Raw genomic sequence first — 7,148 nt, 5'->3', positions numbered from 1 at the left:
GCAAGGTTACCATAAATCTAGGGAAATCTACAAGAAGCAAGGACGACTTAACTTATACAAAGATATACTGCCAAAGGGATAATTGTATCTAATACCCCCTGCATGCTGGCTACTTATTGCCCCTTAAGGGGCAAGGGAGAATATAAAAAGAACTATCCAGTGGCATATCTCTGCCTACAGTACTCTAATACATGTTTACCAAATACTATCATTTCTGTCCTGAGATATTGGCAATATCAGAAGTTAATGCATGTGTGACCTTTGACCTTCGACCAAGGACTTAGGAAGTTTGTGATTGGATACCGTACATTGATGTCAATGATTATTTAATGTATATTTGTGTACAAAATACCTACCATTTCTGAGAAAGTGAGCTATTTCCAAACTGTAATGCATATTTGACCTTTGAACTCCGAAGGTTACTTACTCCAATGTGTATTGATTAATACTTTAATGTACATAATCTATATGTGTAAGCAGCTGTTTCTGTGATCATTTACTACTGACACGTGTACTGTTTCAATTACCAACGTCAAAGGTAATGACTAATAAAACCTGAAATGGATGATCGCGTGGCGTAGTGGTAAAGTACTGGCCTTTCACCTTGTCATTCAGAGTTCGATTCCCCATGCAGATGTGTAAAGATATGGTGGGGAAAGGGTGAAGAGGGAGGGGTCATCTGCCCGACCACGTTGGTATTCCACTTTTCTCACACAGAAAAGACCTGTCGCGCAGTATCATCGCTGCCAACAAGAGTGATTAATATCAGCTGATCGCTTGTTTCGCATTTGTTGTAAAACAAACTTTATGATAAAAAAATCTAAAATATAATGGCATCCACGGAGACAAGAGAACATATCATGTATAACCTATATGTGAAATTTCGTCAAAATTCATTTCTAATCCAGTAGCACAAGAACGTTTTCACTGACTGGCGTCAAGGGCTGTAATAGTAAGTCTAATGGTGTTTAAGGAGATACGAGAACATGTCTTATTTAACCATTCATAATCCTCGGAGGAGCAGTCGGTACAAAGTTTTGTCTACACACAGACGCGGTGGACGTCCTTACAAACAGGTTTGTTGGTTGCAAAGCTTTATAAAATCATTGAATTTCCATTTACGCCCTTGCTAACAAGGCACAAGCAAACCGATGTCTAGTTATTGATTATGGGTAAAAAATGGATTTCGTCGCCTATAGGAAACAAAGATGTTTTGATGGAATGAACCATTATTGCAACCCATAAGTGTACCTGCATGAGTATGGACAGATGCACTGATTCCAGTATTACCCCCAACACCCCTACTTTGTTCAATGTGTTGAGGGCATATAAACATACTAATTTTAGTGATGTCTGGTTTCTATTTTCTATTTTGCCATCGTGCTTCATCCATCGTGCATAAACTTTTGACATTTCAAACTTCTTCTGAAATTCCAACAGTGGAATTAAGCTCAGATTTGCATGGAATGATTCTGAGATAGTTCTGACAAAGTGTTGTTATTTTTCGGGTATGCCTAAAATCCAAGATGGCTACCATGATTGCCATCTAGAAAACATATTTTTAAAATTCTTCTCCAGTTTCACTGGTGCAATTTAGGTAAAGATTGGTGTTAATGTTAAGGAAATGTAGTCAACAAAGTGTTGTTCGACCTTCTCAAAACTTCGGCACAGCAGCCAGGGAGGCCATTTTGTAACATGATTGCCAATCATGGTTTTCCTGTACAACACCTATTTCAAACTTCTCAAGTTTCGTCAGTTAGATTGATCTCAACTTTACTGTCAAGAAATAGGTTACACTTGTTATAGTTACCTATTCCTCACCAAAATTACTATCTACATCATGGAAAAGAGATTCTTAGTAAGATTTCATTTAACGTAGACAAACTTTCTCCCTGTTGAAAGTTTTTGTAGTCAGATTACCGTTAAGACCCGTGGGCCTGTTATTTAACATATACTCATAGTTTGGGGCTGAAAGAAAAGACAAAAGACGTTCTGCAGCCGTCTGTCAGTCCATCAATACTACTTTCGGTTATATAGTAGGTGTACTGGCAAACGAGGTCTTGAGACTGGTTTTATTCTGTGTGCCTTGTCTGGGGTCGCCATGCAACTCTTTCGTTCATATTTTGCCGTAGGTTGTTAGAGTTTGAGTGAAGATTCTGTGGATATGACTTTTTCTGTTATCCTGAGATTGACTCGAACAGCTGAGATCTTTGAAAATAGCAGTAGCAATGACTTAACATGGAAGTAACGGTTATCAACAACGAAGGTGATTCAGTTCAGACTAATCAACTCACGAGTTGCCTCCCTTGGATTGTTATAGCTGTAAAATAAGGATATCCTGTTAATATCCGGGTCCGTCATTTTATTTTGAAAAATTTAAATGATTTTGATAGGGTTTCTTTTTTTTCATTTTTTTATCTATAACAGCAACATTTTTGTCAAAACCATTTGTTGAAATGAAACGAACTCCAATAGATAACATTTTCTACATGTGATATTTATAGAATATGGTGATTTAAAATTACACCTTCCCCTGGTAAAAATAATTACGCTGCAAACTCCGGTCAAGAAAACCTGGCAACAATTAGCAGTGTATCGGGTGCACGTAAGGAATTGGCTTGGCTCACCCTCTATGAGTATGACGTCTCACCAAGGATATTTTTAACAACCCTCCCCTGGGGCTCAACAACCAAGCCTGCCTCCCGGTTATCCGACCGATTACCTGCCTACATTCCAACCAGGATATGCGAGTAACATCCATTTGTCATTCAAAATCCATTCATAGTCCAGTTGTACAAGAACTGATTCACATAGTGGCATCAAGGACCATGGTATTTTTGGAAAGTGCTACCAACTTTTATTTTCTTTCTTCTGATCCTTTAACTTCGAATGTTTATTGTAGATTTCAATTCTAATTGCAAAGAACGGAAGAAATTTTTAAAACGTAGAACTAAGCCTTCGCCCTCCAATAATTATGTGAAATGTTATATTGATCAGGTCTCAAACTTTGGCAACTATATTGAAGTTAATTGTGCCTTAAGATAAATCGTTAAAGCACTGGACCTGATTTTTGGGAAACCGTGTAAATTAGTCACATGCATCGAAAACAGTGAATCGGCGAATCGTATTTTGAGGGAAAAGAATGCTTTTCATCTACCAACAGAAGATGTACTACTAGCAAACCTTCGGTTTACAAGGAAATGGCGTATTAAGCTACTACATTTTCATAAAGATGAACGTTGTTACATTGCCGATAAAAATCTCACGGAGATTACTGTAGAACTTTAAAAGAATCTTACAAAATCCACGAAAGAAAAAGTGTTTGGTTTAGAGACTTGGCCGAACGAGAAAATGTAGACTTTTTTATTCGCTTGTATTTCCATTTCTTCTCTGTTCTTTTTGAAAATATGAATGTAAATGAACACTGCATTTATTCAACAATCTTGTAAGCGTATATTTGGTATTCAAAGAAGCACACTAAACTTTACTGTTTATGGAAACATTTTGAGATCTAAAAACATCTCGAGAATCTTTAGAACCTCAAGTATGCATTTACCTATTGGGACTGACTATTGAGGATGAGAATTCCAAAACAAAAACAGAATTTGAAATGTTTTAATGAATTTGATGGTGGATATCATTATCTAAATATGAACATGTATCTGTTAAGCAAAGTAGGCAATTATTTTATTCCAAATAACTACTGTAATTACCCTAGGATTAGTAAGATACATGAATTATTTACCGTCGTTAGATAAGGGAATATTAAATATAGCAAGTATCGAGAAAAACACGAAACTTATTGGATGTAGGTCATTAGTTTGTAGAAAACTTACTGGACGTAGGTCATTAGTCCGTAGAAAACTTTTTGGATGTAGGTCATTAGTCTGTAGAAAACTTACTGGATGTAGGTAATTAGTCCGTAGAAAACTTACTGGATGTAGGTCATTAGTCCGTAGAAAACTTACTGGATGTAGGTCATTAGTCTGTAGAAAACTTATTGGATGTAGGTAATTAGTCTGTAGAAAACTTACTGGATGTAGGTAATTAGTCTGTAGAAAACTTACTGGATGTAGGTCATTAGTCCGTAGAAAACTTATTGGATGTAGGTAATTAGTCTGTAGAAAACTTATTGGATGTAGGTCATTAGTCTGTAGAAAACTTATTGGATGTAGGTAATTAGTCTGTAGAAAACTTACTGGACGTAGGTCATTAGTCCGTAGAAAACTTTTTGGATGTAGGTCATTAGTCTGTAGAAAACTTATTGGATGTAGGTAATTAGTCTGTAGAAAACTTATTGGATGTAGGTCATTAGTCTGTAGAAAACTTATTGGATGTAGGTAATTAGTCTGTAGAAAACTTATTGGATGTAGGTAATTAGTCAGTAGAAAACTTATTGGATGTAGGTCATTAGTCTGTAGAAAACTTACTGGATGTAGGTCATTAGTCTGTAGAAAACTTATTGGATGTAGGTCATTAGTCAGTAGAAAACTTACTGGATGTAGGTCATTAGTCTGTAGAAAACTTATTGGATGTAGGTCATTAGTCCGTAGAAAACTTACTGGATGTAGGTCATTAGTCTGTAGAAAACTTACTGGATGTAGGTCATTAGTCTGTAGAAAACTTACTGGGTGTAGGTCATTAGTCTGTAGAAAACTTACTGGATGTAGGTCATTAGTCCGTAGAAAACTTACTGGATGTAGGTCATTAGTCCGTAGAAAACTTATTGGATGTAGGTCATTAGTCTGTAGAAAACTTATTGGATGTAGGTAATTAGTCAGTAGAAAACTTATTGGGTGTAGGTCATTAGTCTGTAGACTTTATTTCCTTGTTATCCACTATGTATAGAGTATATACTTACACACTACATCAATTGCATTCAGACGATATTCTATTGGGACTACTTGATATACTGTTTCTAGATCTTTTTTGACAGTTGGTACAACAGCACATTATGTATGGAACGGGTTTTTCACGGTCATTAATACTGCAATTAGGTCTCTACAAAGGACCATGAAATAATTCTACACGATGTGGTGTCTCATTTTACTTAAACAGTCCGTGAATTGCTCAGCATAATTTGAAGCCCTCTGGCTAAATTCAGATGTAATAACCAAAAATCTCCATTTCATATGTTTGCCAGAATGCGTGGTGACTAGAAACATATCTTAGTTTCCTTCTACCATAAATACTAGTAGTATTTTTTTGGATAACCTAGAGTGAGATATGGCTTTACATAAACTAGAGAAATAGCTTTTCATTGATTAGAGAAATAGCTTTACATAGACTAGAGAAATAGCTTTACATTGATGAGAGAAATAGCTTTACATAGGCTAGAGAAATAGCTTCTCATTGATTAGAGAAATAGCTTAACATTGACTTGAGAAATAGCTTAACATTGACTAGAGAAATAGCTTTACACTTTTAGAGAAATGGGTTCACAGTCTCGGAATTTGACTTTACATGTCCATACCATTATATTCACATAAAGGGCGTTTAAACGATGTTCAGTTACAGTTATAACTTCAAACGTCAATTTTCTATAATTGTTTTGCATCTGCTCAGTAAGGTAGAAAACTGTTATAACCATAAAATACAGCTTAGATAGAAGAAAAGTCCCTGAGAGTCTGATACACACCACAACTATTCTCTGGCTGTATTAAATAGACAGTCATAAGGACCCTAGTATACACACCACAACTATTCTCTGGCTGTATTAAATAGACAGTCATAAGGACCCTAGTGGTATATAATTTTTTTCAAATTTCGACATGAATCATTTAAAATTAGTAATATAGACATGTATATACAGTCATAAGGACCCTAGTGGTATGCAGAGTTTTTTTTCAATTTTCAATGTGAATTATTTAGAATCAGTAATATATATACATATATACAGTCATAAAGACCCTAGTGGTATACAATTTTGTTGAAAATTTTCAATAAGAATTATTTAGATTCAGTAATGCATGGAAGACGATAATACGACGTTATCTTTTGGTATGCATTATCGAACATGTCGATCTAAACTGGTGATTTCAAGTTTTAACTCATTTATACCTGTTGAATAAACCTCACCTGAAATTATACATAACGACATTTGTAATGGGTGATGTCAGCCGTCAAAATGCTTTCCTCTGGTGGACAGGCTTTGTTAAAACAGAATCGTAATGACATCACTAAGCTAAGTGATTAACTTTAGAATCATAACGTTAAATTGCGTTTCTAAATTTGTGTTCCCAGTTGACTAAACTACACACATATATCAAGTTTCCTTGTTGGAGAAAGGGAGAAAGATACATTCCATCTGATCTGAAGGGTTACAGAGTCCATATGACTACATATATTCAATGAACTAAGATTTCATCAGTGCTAATTAATTAAATCGTTTTACACAGTTGCCGAAGCATGGAATTCATATGTCGATGTTTACATCAAAATATTCTCAGCTAATGGAAGTTGCATATCAGTAGTGACAAAAAAGTTTACATACTGCACGAGTTTAAAGTACAAACTACATAGCATGTCTGTGAATATCAAAATATTCTTTTCATATCTACATTATCAAGCTGTATACTGTGTACTTTAATGTAACTTCACATCCGCTTACAGCATTTTAATATTACACTGAAAGCGATCAAATTAAAATTAGATGTTTTTTCCAGATATTTCAAAATTGCTGAAATTCTATTTTTCGCTACGATATTAATATGAGAATTCAACGTGATTAATGATCTTGATAAAGTCTTAATAACCATTAAAGATGCATTATCTTTGTTGTCAGATCCAGCTAGAAGAACTTCAGTGTTTATTTTTCAGTGTGAAGTATTGTATCTAGCTTTTATCTCCGTGTCATCACACGCGTCGTTACATCGGGATGTAGATCATCCGCTTAAAATGGCGGTATACACATATAGGTTTTATACTTTCTACTAGAGATACTCCTAGCTAGAATATTACCTTTGACATTATATGAAGCATATTCTCAACATAGGTCTATTAAAATCTACGTCATAGGAGGTTTCCTGGACCGAGCTACGTCACAAAGAGTCTTCAGCACAAATTAAAGGCTTTACAACACTCAGGTATCATCATTGTTACACGTGGGAAAGTTGAAACATTTGGACCTTTTCATTATATCTAATAAA

This window comes from Ylistrum balloti, unplaced genomic scaffold (genome assembly GCF_031769215.1).
Source record: "Ylistrum balloti isolate Yb309-2 unplaced genomic scaffold, AGI_CSIRO_Ybal_v1 Utg370554, whole genome shotgun sequence".
In the NCBI taxonomy this organism is placed as follows: Eukaryota; Metazoa; Mollusca; class Bivalvia; order Pectinida; family Pectinidae; genus Ylistrum; species Ylistrum balloti.
The sequence above is the reverse complement of the archived record's forward strand: the minus strand, read 5'-3'. Positions refer to the sequence as shown.